The sequence below is a fragment of the Felis catus genome, chromosome B1, assembly GCF_018350175.1.
Source record: "Felis catus isolate Fca126 chromosome B1, F.catus_Fca126_mat1.0, whole genome shotgun sequence".
Taxonomy (NCBI): Eukaryota; Metazoa; Chordata; class Mammalia; order Carnivora; family Felidae; genus Felis; species Felis catus.
In genome coordinates this window covers 150,850,311-150,866,448 of record NC_058371.1, presented here as the reverse complement: position 1 = coordinate 150,866,448, position 16,138 = coordinate 150,850,311, and the positions used below count along the sequence as shown (strand labels likewise).

General features: G+C 36.3%; 2 pseudogenes; both read right to left on the bottom strand.

Moving 5' to 3' along the window:
* Positions 1 to 3,281, bottom strand: part of LOC123385156 — a 38,264-nt pseudogene extending 34,983 nt beyond the window's left edge.
* Positions 3,282 to 7,234: 3,953 nt separating this feature from the next.
* On the bottom strand, positions 7,235 to 8,817 carry LOC101101215 (annotated as a pseudogene).
* Positions 8,818 to 16,138: the final 7,321 nt, after the last annotated feature.

Below are 16,138 nucleotides of genomic sequence, written 5' to 3'. Positions count from 1 at the left end.
ACAACATACTACTAAACACATTTGAAGAAATAAACAGGAAATATAAAAATACATGAAGGAAAATGAAAACACAATGGTCTAAAATCTGTGAGAAATAGCCAAAGCAGTTCTAAGAGGGAAGTTTATAGTAATACACACCAGTGTCAAAAAACAAGAAAGATCTCCAAGTAAACAACCTAACCCTACACCTAAAGGAGCTAGAAAAACAGCAAAGCCCAAAGGAAGTAGAGGGAAGGAAATGGTAAAGATTAGAGGAGAAATAAATGAATCAAAGACTCAAAAAGACAACAACAAAAAAATCAATGAAGCAAAGAGCTGGTTCTTTGAAGAGATAAACTGGATATATCTTTAGCTGCCTCATCAAGAAGAAAAGAGAAAAAAAAGGAGAGGACACAAAGTCAGAAATCAAGGAGAAATAACAACTGACACCACAGAAATACAAGGAACTATAAAAGAATATTAACAAGAATTATATGCTAACAGATTAGACAACCTAGAAGAAATTGATAAATTCCTGGAAACATGTAATCTCCCATAACTGAATCATAAATAGAAAATTTGAACAGAGCAATTACAAGTAATGAAATCGAATTGGTAATCAAAAACTCCCAACAAACAAAAGTCCAGAAATAGACAGCTTTGAAGGTGAATTATTCCAAACATTTGAAGAGATCATACTTATTCTTCTTAAACTGTTCCAGAAAACAGAAGAGGGAGGAAAACTTTCAAATTCATTCTACAAGGCCAGAATTAGCCGGATACCAAAATCAAAGACACTAAAAAGAAAGACAAGAAAGGAAAAAACAGAAAAAAAAAAACCCAAAACTATAGGCTGATATCTCTGATGAACATAGATGCAAAAATCCTCAACAAAATTTAGTAGACCACTTCAATAATGCATTAAAAAAATAATTCACCATGATCTAATGGGATTCATTCCAAGGATGCAAAGGTGGTTCAACACTTGCAAATCAATATGATACATCATGTTAACAAGAGAAAGGATAAAAACCATATGTTCATCTCATAGATACAGAAAAAGCCCCTACAAAATAAAACATCCCTTCATGATAAAAACTTTCAACAAAATGGTTTTAAAGGGAACATACTTCAACATAATAAAGGCCATACATGTAAACCTAGGGCCAACATCATACCCTGTGGTGAAATACAGAAAGTATTTTCCTCTAAGATCAGGAACAAGACAAAGATGCCTATTCTTGCCATTTTTATTCAACACAACATGGTGCTGCATGTCCTAGCCATAGTAATCAGAAAAGAAAAAGATATAAAAGGCATCTAAATTGGTAAAGAAGATGTAAAACTGTCACTATTTGCAGATGACCTACTATACATAGGAAACCCTAAAGACTCTACCAAAAATCTACTACAATAAATAAATTAGATAAAGTTTCAGGATAACAAAATTAACACATGGAAATTGGTTGTGTTTCTATACACTAACAACAATTAGCAGAAAGAAATTAAGAGAATAATCCATTTACAATTGCACCAAAAAGTATAAAATATCTAGGAAATAAACTTAAAGAAGTAAAAGAACTAACTCTGAAAACTATAAAACACTGATGAGAGAAACTGAAGCCAACACAAACAAATGGATATTCCATGTTCATGGATTGGAACAAGTAATATTAAAAAATCTATGCTTCCTAAAACAATCTACAGATTCAATGCAATCATTATCAAAAAAACAAACAGCATTCTTCACAGAATTAGAACAAATAATACTAAAATTTCTGTGGAATCACAAAAGGCTCCAATTAACCACAAAAATGGTATGGTACTGCCATAAAAATAGACACACAGGTCAATAAAACAGGATAGAGAGCCCAGAAATAAACCTACACCTATATGGTCAATTCATCTATAATGAAGGAGGCAAAAATATCCAACAGGGAAAATATAGTATTTTTAATAAATGGTGTTGGGAAAAACTGGACATCTACATGCAAAAGAATGAAACTGGACCACTTTCCTATACCATACACAAAAATAAACTCAAAATGGATTAAAGACCTGAAGCCATAAACCTCCTAAAAGAAAAGACAGGTAGTAATCTTTTGGAATGATGATCAGGGTCATTTATTTTAGTAAATATTAAAGTACGTGATAAAGCTACTATATTTGAGCAACTTGCACTGGCACATGGTAGGTAAAAACTCCATGAAAGAAAAAAACATAATCAAGAAGTATGACATCAGCAGATGGTGAATTAGGAAACCCCAGCCTCTGTTACTCCCACCCAAAGATAAAAATTTAATATAGCTTTCTATAAACAAAAACAGCTCTGAGAGAGCAAAGGTGTCCACTTAAGAATAAAAAACAGGGGCACCTGGGTGGCTCAGTTGGTTAAGCATCCAACTCCAGATCAGGTCATGATCTCATGGTTTGTGGATATGAGTCCCATGTTGGAATTTGGGGCCTTATACTGACATCTTGGAGCCTAGAGCCTGCTTTGGATTCTCTCTCTCTCTCTCTCTCTCTCTCTCTCTCCCTCCCTCCCTCTCTCTGCCCTTCCCCCACTCACATTCTGCTTCTCTCTCAAAAATAAACATTAAAATTTTTTTAAAAAAAGGAATGACAGAACAAAAAATCTGATAATAATTACACAAAAAAAGGCAGAACAGCTTCATTTTGCTTGCATCATCACATCACCCAGACTCACACTGCTTAGCACCAAGAAGGAACAAGCCAGCTAGAAAGATTTCCCTCCCACCACTGGAAAAGTGAATGCAGGGTGAATGACTAGCTTCTGTAGCCATTCAGGGCACTATAGGAAAAACCCACTTAGTTTTCACCCCACCCAGAGACCAGCAACTATCAGATATACAGAGATAGCTGGAAATAAGGAAGAACAGGGGCTACCAGTAACAACCATGCAGTGGGAGTAACCACAATTTCCAGTGACCTGCTCTTCAGAGGACCCCAGGGTCTTTTGCCACTGAAGAAACCAATAGCCAGCACAGCCTCTACAGAGCCCCTACAGATTCCACCAGTTTTAGGCTCACAGGTATACATGTTTGCAGACACTACCATCTAAATCTTTCCTAGTCCCTCCCAACCCCTCCCAAAACCTGGGATCCAAACAGGCAGGCAGATAGCCCAGGCTTCTGCCACTGCACAAGTGCTAAATGCCAGTCTAGACCCCAAGGGTAGACCCCTACCATCATGTGCACACTTTTGGCACTAGTCCTCCAGCCATAGCTCGGTATGCCACTGGCCTGAATTCTGTCACTGGCCTCCACCACTTGTATGCACATTCATGGTTACATCCTGCAGCCTTAGAAGTGCACATAGACAGAAAAACCCTCACAACTGTTTGTGGGCCTGAATTCGGCCCTATCTCCAGTTAGTGGCCTGCACCGCTGGATTCACACATGTTAGCCATTCCATCTTTACACCTGCATGAACCTTTATAAAGCTATCAGTTTCTCAGCAAAGACTTTGCAGGCCAGGTGAGTACAATGATATATTCAAAGTGCTAAAAGACAAAAAAAAAAAAAAAAAAAAAAGAAAGAAAGAAAAAAAATTGCCAACCAAGAATACTCTACTCAGCAAAGTTGTTTTTCAGAAATGAAGGCAATACAAAGACATCCCTAAACACACAACAGTTAAAAGATTTCACACCACTAGACTTTCCTTACAAGAAATGCTGAAGAGAGTTCTTCAAGCTGAAACGAAAGGACAGTAATTAGTACCGTAAAAACATGTAAAATATACAACACACTGGTAAAGCCAAGTATATAGTTAAATTTTTTTCAACGTTTTATTTATTTCTAGGACAGAGAGAGACAGAGCATGAACGGGGGAGGGGCAGAGAGAGAGGGAGACACAGAATTGGAAACAGGATCCAGGTTCTGAGCCATCAGCCCAGAGCCTGACGCGGGGCTCGAACTCACGGACCGCGAGATCGTGACCTGGCTGAAGTCGGACGTCCAACCGACTGCGCCACCCAGGCGCCTCATGCCAAGTATATAGTTAGATTCAGGATACTTTAATGGTGAAATATGGTGGTGTGTTAACCACATACCTCGAGTATAAAACTTAAAAAAACAAAAGTATTTAAAAGAACAATAACTATAAGGACACCTGGGTGGCCCAGTTGGTTAAGCATCTGATTTCAGCTCAGGTAATGATCTCAAGATTTGTGAGTTCAAGCCCTACGTCAGGCACTCTGCTATCAGCATCGAGTCTGCTTCAGATCTTCTGTCCCCCCTCTCTGCCCCACCCACGATCATGCTCCCTCTTTCAAAAAATAAACATTAAAAATTAAAAGAGCAATAACTATAAAAATATTAATAAATACACAATATAAAAGATGTAATTTTTGACAACAAATGTAGGGGGGAGTAAAAGGGTAGAGGTTTTATGTGTGATCAAAGTTAAGTTGTCATCAGCTGAAAGTAAACTTTTATATCTCTATCAGGTTTCAAGTAAGCCTTGGGATAACCAAAAGAAGAGATAGGAATCAAAGTATACCACACTAAAGAAAATCATCAATTCACAAAGGAAGACAGCAAGAGGCAAGAAACAAAGGAACCACATATCAGCTAGAAAACAATGAACAAGATGGCAAGAGAGAGAAAGTTCTTACAAAAGGCATAGTATGCTGAATGGATTAAAACAAAAAACACAAACCAACCAACCAACAACAACAACAAAAAAAACACAAGATCCAACTATAAAAGACTCACTTCAGCTGTGAGGACACACATACACACACACACACACACACACACACACACACACCCAACACAGAAGCACCTAAATATAGTAAGCAAGTACTAACAGATGTGAAGGGAGTAGTAGATAGCAATACAATAACAGTAAGACACACTCCTGACAATGGGTAAATCAACAAAGGAAATGTTTTAATTGAATCATATTTTAGACCAAATAGACCTAACAGATATATACAAAAGTTTGCATCTAACAGAAGCAGAATATATACTCTTCTTAAGTGCACATAAAACATTTTCAAAGAGAGATTATATGTTAGGTAACAAAACAAATCTTAACAAATCATACAAAGTTCTCTTTTCTGACCAAAATGGTGTGAAACTGGAAATTAATAACAAAAAGAGCTCTGGAAAATCTACAATATGTGAAAATTACACACACTCCTGAACAACCAATGGGTCAAAGAAGAAATCAAAAGGGAAACCAAAAAATATCTTGCAACAAAAAATGGAAGCAAAACATAACAAAAGTTATGAGATGCACCAGACACAGTGTTAACAGGGACTTTCACACCAATAAATGACTACATTAAAAAAAGAGAAAGATCTCAAATAACCTAGGTTTAAACCTCAAGCAACTAAAAAAATAAATAAATAACTAAACCCAAAGTTAGCAAAAGGAAGAAGATCAGAGAATAATTAGAGAAAAATATATAAAAGATGATAAGAGGTGTTCTTTTGAAAAGATAAACACAAATTGACAAACCTTCAGTTGGACTTACCAAGAAAAAATAAAAGGAGTACTTCCATATGTAAAATCAGAAATGAAAGATGCTACAACTGATAAAAGAAATGCAAAAAATCCTAACAACCTACTATGAATAATTATGACAACAAATGGTATTACTTAGAATAAATTGATAAATTTCTAGAAACAACTTTCCACATTTGAATCATGCAACTTACCACATCTGAATAATGAAAAAGAATATAAATTTGAACATATCAATAAACAAGTAAAGAAATTGAATCAGCAATCAAAAATTTCCCAACAAAGAAAAGCTCAGAACCAAGTGGCTTCACTGGTGAATTCTAAACATTTAAGGAATTAACGCTAATCCTTCTCAAAATCTTCCAAAAATTTAAAGAGGGAACACTTTCAAAATCATTTATGAGGTTAGCATTACCCTAATACCAAAGCCAGGTAAGGGCACTACAAGAAAATAAAGCTATGGACCAATATCCCTGATAAATATAGATGTAAAATTCTCAACAAAATAGTAGCAAACCAAATTCAACAGCACATGAAAAAGGTCATGTCATGATCAAAGGGGACTTATCCCTGTGATGCAAGAATAGTTTCACATATGCAAATCAATAAATGTGATATACCACATTAATAGAATGAAAGACAACATTCAACATCCTGTCTTGATAAAAACTCTCAAAAAAAATGGGTATAGAATAAACATACCTCAACATATTGAAAACCACACATGACAAGTCCACAACTAATATACTCAATGATGGTAGGTTGCAGGCTTTCCGTCTGAGATTAGGAACAAGACAAGGATGCCCACTCTTGCCACTTTTATTCAACATAGTGCCACAAGTCCTAACCAGAATGATTAGGCAAGAAAAAGAAATAAAAGACATTCAAATTAGAAAGAAAAAAGTTACCTTGTATGTTTGTTGATGACATGATCTTTGATGTAGATAATACTAAAAATGCCACCAGAAAAACTGATAGAATAATAAACTCAGTATAGTTTTAGGATACAAATCAACAGACAAAAAACACTTATGTATCTATACAACAACAGTGTCTGAAAAAAATATCTGCTATCTATTATCTATCAAATCCCATTTACCAAAGCATCAAAAATAATGAAATATTTAGGAATACATTTACCCTATGAGGAGAAAGATCTCAACTCTGAAAAATATAAGATGATGAAAGAAATAGAAGAAAACACAAATAGATATTTTGTGTTCATGGATCAGAAGTGTTAATATTATTTAAAAAAAATACTACCCCAGTCTATAGATTTAATGCAATCTCTATCAAAATCCCAATGAATTTTTCACAGAAATTCAAATGGTACCAGCAAAGACCTTGAAATGTAAAGCAATATTAACAATAAAGTTGTAGACATCACACTTCTTGGTTTCAAATTATTCTACAATAATTACTATAGTAATCAAAACAGTATGGTATAGGAATAAAAACAGACACATAGACTCTATGGAACAGAATGAAAAGCCCAAGAGTAATTATGGGCAATTAATAGTGGACAGGGGAGCCAAGAATACTCAGTGGGGAAAGGATAGTATCTTCATTAAATGGTATTAGGAAAACTGGAATTTCACATGCAAAATAAATAAATAAATGAATAAATAAGTAAGTAAGTAAGTCCTACAATCCAGTGCAGATATCAGATACAAGCTTCAAAGACAAGTTTATTTTCAAAGGCTTATTCCAGTTTCATGGGGCTAGCATGAGGTGTATACATTTGGGCAAATGTATACTTCAGAATTCACTCATGTAGCAAATGCTACACATGTCCTCCGTTTAGAAGCATTTGTGATGGATGATGGAGAGGCCAGACCCATCACAATCCTGCTTGCTGATCTGCATCTTCTGGAAGATAGACAGCAGAATGTAGCCCCCTATCCACACAGAGTACTTAAGTACAGGAGTAGAGATTATCTTGCTTTTCATCAGGCTGGGCTGTGATCTCCTTCTGCATCTTGTTGGCATTGCCCGGGTATATGATGGTCCCACCAGACAAGCACCATGTTAGTATAGCAGTCCTTTCAGATATCAACGTCACACTTCAAGATAGAGTTGAAGGTGGTCTTGTGGATACCACAGGACTCCATACACAGAAAGGAGAGCTGGAGGAGCACTCAGGACAGCAGAACCACTCACTGCCAATGGTAATCACCTGCACATAGGCAGCTCATAGATCTTCTCCAGGAAGGATGAAGGGGTGGCAGTGGCCATCTCCTGCTCGAAATCCAGGGCAACAAAACAGAGCTTCTCCTTGATGTCACTCACAATTTCCCATTCTGTGGTGGTGGTGGTGAAGCTGTAGTCAAGCTACCCAAGAATCTTCATGAGGTGGTTCCATCAGGTAGCAGCCAGCCAGGTCCAGATGCAGGATGGCTTGGGGCAGGGTGTACCCGTCATAGATGGGCACTGTGTGGGTGACCCCATCCCCAGAGCCCATGACAATACCAGTGGCATGGCCAGAAGCATACGAAGAGGGAACAGCCTGGATGGCCATGTGCATGGCTAGGGTATTGAAGGTCTGGAACATGATCTGAGTCATCTTTTCATGGCTAGCCTTTGGGTTCAAGGGGGCCTCGGTCAGCAGCATTAGGTGCTCCTCAGGAGCCACACACAGCTCGTTGTACAAGGTATGGTGCCATCTTCTCCATGTCATCCCAGTTGGTAACAATGCCGTGTTCAGTGGGGTACTTGAGGGTCAGGATGCCCGGTTTGATTTGGGCCTCATCACCTATGTAGGAGTCCTTCTGGTACCTGCTCATGATAATGCCCTGTTGCTGGGGCACTCAACCATGGGCAGGAAAATAGCCAGGGGATATCATCCCCAGCAAAGCCTGCCTTGAGCTTGTCAGAGCCATTGTCAATGACGAGCCCAGCAATCTCCTCTACTATTGCCGTTGGTGGAGGTGGAGGTGACGGCAGTGGATGCAGAGACCAGGCAGTGGGAGAAGGCAGAATCCAGGCTGGCTACAGTGAGTGAGACTTCCAGGTTTCTTTTAATTGGAATCATGGATACTTAGTCTACTGTCCTGTTGGTAAGAATATCAGTGAGAAAAAAAAAAAAAAACAGGCTGGCATCCTACTTTAAATATTTTCATACTTGATGCATCTTCTTTTGTCACCCAAAATCCTTCAACTTCATGCTTTTCCCAAATTTGAGATCATACCATCTTTGTCCCGTTAAGAGTGTCCTTTGTGTACAAATGATACTGCTCCTTTAAAAGTCATTAGTGAGATGTAGACTCCCCTATGAGACTCTATGATATGTTGTTTGTGCAGTTGGTTCTCTGAGAGTTCTTCTTCTGTTTTATTCTTGTCCTTCATCGTCAAGATGACATGGTGCCTTCACAAGTATCTCCTTATAATCTATGTAAATTATTTACTATGTTGGTTTTCTACTGCCATACTAACACATTACCAGAAATTTAGCAGCTAAAACAACACAAATTTGTTATTTTACATTTCTGAAGGTCAAAAGTCCCACACAGATTTCAGGATGTCAAGATGGCTGTGTTTCCCCCCTCCCAAGAAAGCTCTAGGGGAAACCTGTTTCCATGCCTTTTCTAGCTTCCAGAGATCTATACATCCCTTAGCTTGGGCTCTCCTTCCCTAATCTGCAAAGGCAGCACTATTTCAGTTCTTGGACCCTTCTTCATGGTCACATCTGTCTCTAAGCTCTGCCAAGAAAGTTTCATGCTTTTAAGGACTCATGTGATTAGATTTGGTCAATTGGATAATCCAGGATAATTTCCCATCTCAGAATACATATCCCTATTCATTTCTGCAAAGGCTCTTTGACTCTTTGCCATGTAAAGTAACAATATACACATCCCAGGGATTGTGTTTAGCACATTTTTAAGGGTTTATTATTCTGCCCACCACTTTCTCCATGACATCTTCCAAATATGGGGATGTACTGTGTAATATTTCAATATAAAAGCAGATGCAGGGGTGCCTGGGTGGCTCAGTCGGTTAAGCGACCGACTTAGGCTCAGGTCATGATCTCACAGGTTCGTGAGTTCAAGCCCTGCGTCGGGCTCTGTGCTGACAGCTTAGAGCCTGGAGCCTGTTTCAGATTCTGTGTCTCCCTCTCTCTCTGACCCTCTCCCGTTCATGCTCTGTCTCTCTCTGTCTCAAAAATAAATAAACGTTAAAAAAAAAATTAAAAAAAAAAGCAGATGCAAAATTCCACACATACCTCCAAGAAAAAGTGAATCACATTCAACTGATGTATTTATTAATAACCTCAAAAATTTCTATGTACCAGGATGACAAATTTCTTTCTGATCAAATGTACTCAATATAACTTAGTATTTGATTTAAAATAAAACATTAACATTTTATAAGAAAGGCAGAGATTGTTAAACTAGGGTTCTAAAGATAGATTACTTGGAAACAAACACATTTATATCCCATCTTAAAAATGATTAGGATGAATGAAGATGTAAATTATAATAAAATGATCAAAGAGAAGGCTGGCTGCATCTGGCTCTGCCTTAGAAGCTCAGGGATGCCCTTCTTTCTATTTTCAGGGATAATCAGTCCCTCAGGGACTGTCTTATGCTAACTAAAGAGTGGAGACTGAAGGAAAAAAAAACAGATTGCACTTTTATTAATTAAAGTGAGAAATAAAGTTGTCACAAGCCCCCAAATTCAGAACTTATGTCAGATCAAGCAGCAGATCTTCAGGCTGTAGCTTTGCTACATGGAAGTCATCATCAGTAGCCACTTCATTGAAGTGACTCAAGAAATAATTTTCCCAGTGACATAATGCTCATGTACAATATAAGCAACTCGTCATAATTTTAGTGTAGGATATCCACCTGGGATTCCCAACACCAACATAGGTGAGTTTAAAATGAGAATAAGAGGCTTGAAAATAATCAAAATCATTGGCTTCAAAGTGTCATATATTCCTTCGTTTCAAATGTCATTAAGAGAGAAATATTCAAATGGTCTCACCTATATGTAAGGAGTGGTGAGAAAATTAGTCCTTGTCTGGGCACAGCATGTTAGAGCCAGCATGGGCAAGGAGAAACATGGAAAGAAAGATGTGTAAATTAATGAAATCTGAGTATCTCTCTCATCATGCTTGTAACTTATAGTCTTTCCTTCCTTTTTAATCACCTGCCTCGTTGTCAGTTACATTGAGGAGTTTAAAACCTCCTTGTCATAACATATCCCGCAGAAACATTTCATGAGGTTTGTACCTTTCGGTGCACAATATCTGAAAATACATGGTTAAGATGAGATTTTAATTTTTCTTTGATCTTCTGATTTTTTTTCTTAAGAACAGACTTACACACACATGTCCGTAAGGAAATGCAAATGAGTTAGCTTCAGCTACTTCTGTTTAGACTACTGCTTATTGGTCTAGTAAGAAAACTAAGAAATGTTTTTTTATTTCCAAGAACCACAAGTATCTTCAGTTGTCATGGTATGCAGTTCTTCTAAGCCGCTAAATCTCAATGGTTTCTTTTTCCCTAAGGGATTTTAGTCTGTGTCTTTGAAGGCATTTCTCTGCTCTTCCCCACTTTGGATTACTGGTAGTTGAATCAGTGTTAACTTCCTAGACTTTGAGTCTATTTTTGTAAAAGATCTTACATTTAACCCTTAAAATGATAGAAATAGAATTTCTAAGGCTAATAATGGGTTTTTCCCCTCTTCTAGACTTTCAAACTTTGCAGGAATCAATTTTTAAAATATATATGCTCAAATCAAAGCAGTTGGAAGTAACAAAGTATATGATGCTACTATAGGCAAAGTTTTTTTTTTAATTTTTTTAAATGTTTATCTATTATTGAGAGAGAGAGAGAGAGAGAGAGAGAGAGAGAGAGAGAGAGAGAGAGAGAGAGCTTGCACAAGCAGGGGAAGGGCAGAGAGACAGGGAGACACAGAATCGAAAGCAGGCTCCAGGATCCAGGCTCTGAGCTGTCAGCACAGAACCTGACCCGGGGCTCAAATTCATGAACTGTGAGATCATGATCTGAGCCAAAGTTGGACTCTTAGCCGACTGAGCAATCCAGGCGCCCCTTAGCAAAGCTTTTAATGCAGGTCGAAGCAGGCTTTTAATTGTTGCAAAGTACTGTGCTCATCTGAGATAACAAAAAATTCCCAGGATTTTTTAATAAATGCATTTTTCTTAATTAGTTTGTGCACTCTTTTGGAATAAGATCTGGAAATGAGTGAGGCACTGGGGAAATTTATTGTTTATACCTCAGAGAAACTAGAATAGTGTAAGACACAGAAATGTTTGCATACAATTGTTTTTAATCTTACTTTGGGGAAAATGAGCACACACTTGGGAAACTCAATAGAAGAGTTAAATGTTTCAGATGACGGAGGGCTTTTCTATTTATCATGATTGCTTGGGGGAATAAGTTACTTTGAAGCACAGGAAGGCATTGTTATATCTAATCCTGGATACCTTCTAAAAATAAAGGACCATTATTTGTGGTTCAAATGCTCATTCCTAAGCAATAAAACTGGATTTGAAAACTTCTATAGTGTTGAAATAAATGAGCAAAATTTTTGAGCTTTTCTTTATTGTCCTCTTCTCCATGACCAAGTGTCTTTCTTTTGGAATCTCAGTTGATTCTCATTATCCTCCCAGAAATAATCTTCTCTTTGTTTCTAGTTTTCTATATATTCTAGTTTTTTTTTTTTCAGTGTTACCTAAGGTCTGTTTTAGAAACGAGGTAGAAAGGTTGAAGAAGCATGAATCAAACAATAAAAGTTATGGTGTCAGAGGAAATGAGATGGTTTTGCACTTCCTGAAATCTGAAAGCAGTTTATGGCTTTTTCTATTGTAGCAGCCTGAATTTGATCACTTAATTACAATGCAATGTTCTTATAAAAGGCCCATTAACCAAAAAGAGAAGACCAAAAGAGTTTGAGTAGTGTTTATTCAAAACTTTAGAAAGATAATTAAAATGAATGAATCACCATAAATCATTCTGACCCTGAATTTGCTCACACCCTTGTCTTGACAAATTAACAGAGTGGTACAAAAAAATAGCCTGTTTCCAGAGATTTTTTCCTCTTCTTTTCAGGTTCTCTATTTACATTCTCACATTTAACTTGTCTAACCAAATGGATTAGAATTAAATTGTAAATGCAATTTATTTCCCGCCTTAAAAAGACGAACACCGTTTAAAACATGTTCACTGCCTTAGCACATTTTGTAATAAATTTGGTTTAAAAATTAAATTGATGCATATTCTCTAAATACATTTTTTAGACCAGGAAAAAATATTCTCTTCTTCCCCTAATAATTTTTTTTTATTTTTCAATACACTTCAAGCTACATTCTCCAACTTAGTTTGTTCAATGAAGAATGGAGCTGCACATATTCAGAAAACATCTATAGTAATTTATAATTTTCTTTGGAGGCAGAGATCTAATGCAGTAGGAAATTAAATATTGATATATCATCTGCTCCACACTGTTTGGTAGCACAACCATTTCTGGAGTTTTTATTGACACTTTTCATAAAAATATTTAGTTTGTTTATGATGAACTCAGAAAACTAGACTGATATTCCAAAGAGTTAAACATTTCTGTCCTACAGCTGAACAGTAACAGAAACTTTTGCACCTGCCACTTCCTTGAAGTAGTTTAAAGTATTTTATAGTTGACATGACTAGGAAATATGGAGAACATTTCACGTTTTCTTTTAAAATTCTATATAAGGGTTGTCTACTCAAAGACTGAAAATGATAGGAATGATTGTCACTCCACATCTACTGCAGTAAACTGTAAAAGGAGACATTCTTTTAGCTTACAAAAAGTGTACCAAAACAGATACTAACATTTTAGTACTCAATGGTACCTTACTAAACTAGCGTCTTCATCATTAAGATAATAACACAATGGCCCAGAGAATTTAATGATTTTACCAAAATCATAAAACTTTATTACATCTCAAGTCTCATGCTTCTTACCAAGGATGAGAGCATTCAGCTGCTCGGCTCTAATACCCACTGGGATACTGGAAACAGCATTTTTATCCCCTGTATTAACCTTTTCTCATACCTCCTACAAGTAAGGCAAACTGTACATTGGTATTCAACCATTTCTCACCGATGGTTTATAAACAGCATTATCACCTGTGAAGTAATATCAGAGATGTGTGCTACCTCTTCTATAACCTGAGGGATAAAAAAGCTGCTGACCCTAGAAAAGACCAAAAAGAAAAAAAAATTGGCAAAGCCATAATCTTAAAAATCATCATGCTCATCTTTCCCACTGCAAAGAATGCCTTCACAGAGTTAAAAGTCCATGTCTATCAAAGTAATATTATTTCAGGGAAAAAATATTCTAACCCCTGGTAAATACCTGTCTTTCCTACTTAAATAGTATCTAATAAACTAAGAAGTCTGGACAGACCCTCAGCATTTGGTATAAGAAGATTTAGTTAGGGCTTATCTCTTGGAGTGCCTGGGTGGCTCAGTCGGTTGAGCATCTGACTTCAGCTCAGGTCATGATCTTGCGGTTTGTGAGTTCGAGCCCCATGTCGGGCTCTGTGCTGACAGCTCAGAGTCTGGAGCCTGCTTCAGATTCTGTGTCCCCCTCTCTCTCTGCCCCACCCCTGCTTGTGCTCTGTCTCTGTCTTTCAAAAATAAATAAACATAAAAAAAAATTAGAGCTTATCTCTTTAATCAAAACAAAAAAAAATAGCATGTTATCTGTATTCTACCATATATTCAGTGCTTACTAAGTGCTAATAGACATTCTTCCAAGAATTTTCTTTGTATCAGCTTATTACATCTTCCTAAACAACCTCAATAAATAGAACTATTATTGTCTCTATTTTGTAAATGAAAGGAAAGAAACTAAGACACAACCAAATCCCATGTACCACACAGTAGCAACTCTCTTGGACACAGCTTAAACTCCCTAAATCTTTGGTGAACAAATAAATTAGTTCTATAACCTGACACTAATTACACAGATCTAGCCACCATTAATAATGCTAAAAAATATTAATAGGCATGCTATAAATGCTTATTGATTGCTATTGCTTGGGGAATGACACATATTTTCCTTCTTAATTCAATACTAGAGAAAAGAAAGGCTGTATCCAGCCTCGCCAGTTCTTTTTAGGACATTTCAACTTTCGAAGAAGGCCTGTAGAAATACAGTTATCTATATTTATACAGATTGATATTTTCATATATATGTATCTGTGTATATAAATATATGTATATGGAGAGCGAGAGGAAGAGAGATTTCAAATAGTTAATCTGCACTCAAAGTATATCACTGCATTAGGAATAATATACAATGCTGTGCTCTCTTTCCCTCTATGTCTGAATCATCTTTCATTATTGGATAAAAGATTGATTTGGCTGGAGTTAGACAAACCCAGGTGGCTCCCTGATGCTTATCGTGTGCACATATTGTCTAGCACCTGCTGAATATTACTTCATTCTGTTCTTTTCTGTAATAGCCCTTTAACCACAAAATTAATAGTGTACTCAGAGGTGTACAAATGGAAACTAAGCACACATTATTTCAAATTGTTATTATTTCTTTCAGATTGGCTTGAAGGCATTTCACCATTTTGGGACCCAAAACTGGTACATTTGTCTGGTACCACATGGTCAAGCAGAGTCATAATTTTCTCTCCAATATCTGGTGCAGTTATGGTTTCCTTATAAAATATGCATGCCTTTGAGTGAAGAGATTCTAAATGGTAAATATAAATGACTGACTTTTTGTGTGATTTACTCTTTCTTGTTATGACTATTTTAAAGTGCCCCATTAATATAGATTTATTTATATGGCATGGGTTGGGTGCACAGAAATGAGACTTGATTGCACTTCAGAATGAAAAGAAAAAAGGTTATAAAAATGTAATCAGTGTTTATAGTATGTGTTTGTATGTGTGATTCACTGAAAATCCACAGATACAGGATTTACAAGAGATTCTGTATGAGGAATAAAGATGTGTTTGGATACCCTCAGGCAATTGAGTTCAACACATAGAAAGTTAACCTACTAAAAATTCAATTTATATAATCTGTTACTAATTATAAATTGCAATAATATAAAAATTATACATTGAAGTAAGTGATCTATAATTAACATTGTAATCTGTTATTAATTTACCTTAAATACTTAATGAGTTTCTCTTATAATTATTCTGATACTAGATTTTCTTGGCAAACATGAAAGATGAAGTTCCTCAAAGAGATCTTCATCTGTGGAAGGTGGGAGTGTATAAACAGATAAAGAAGAAAATATAAACGGAGATAATCTGATTAGAAAATTCTAAGAAGTTCCTAGAATTCTGATACTCTAGTGTAAGCAAGATTATAATTTAGATTATTTGGTCTATCAAAAAAAATCATCAAGGAACTGATAATATTCAGACAAAGCTAACCCTGCAATATAACAACCCCTTAACCACATCATCACAAGTTTAGGAAATAATGATCTCTTAGATTTACTTTTGGTTGCTTTTTGTGAGACAGATTTTTGTATCTTTGTTTCCCCATGTGCTATTTCTGCTCATTTTAAGTGAAATTTCTAAAAAAGCACAAAAACAAAAAACACACAAAGAAGCATAGCACTTGTGTGGGTTAATACAAACTCTATTAGTAAATGTTTGCATGCTCCTCCAGTGTTATATCATGTTAAT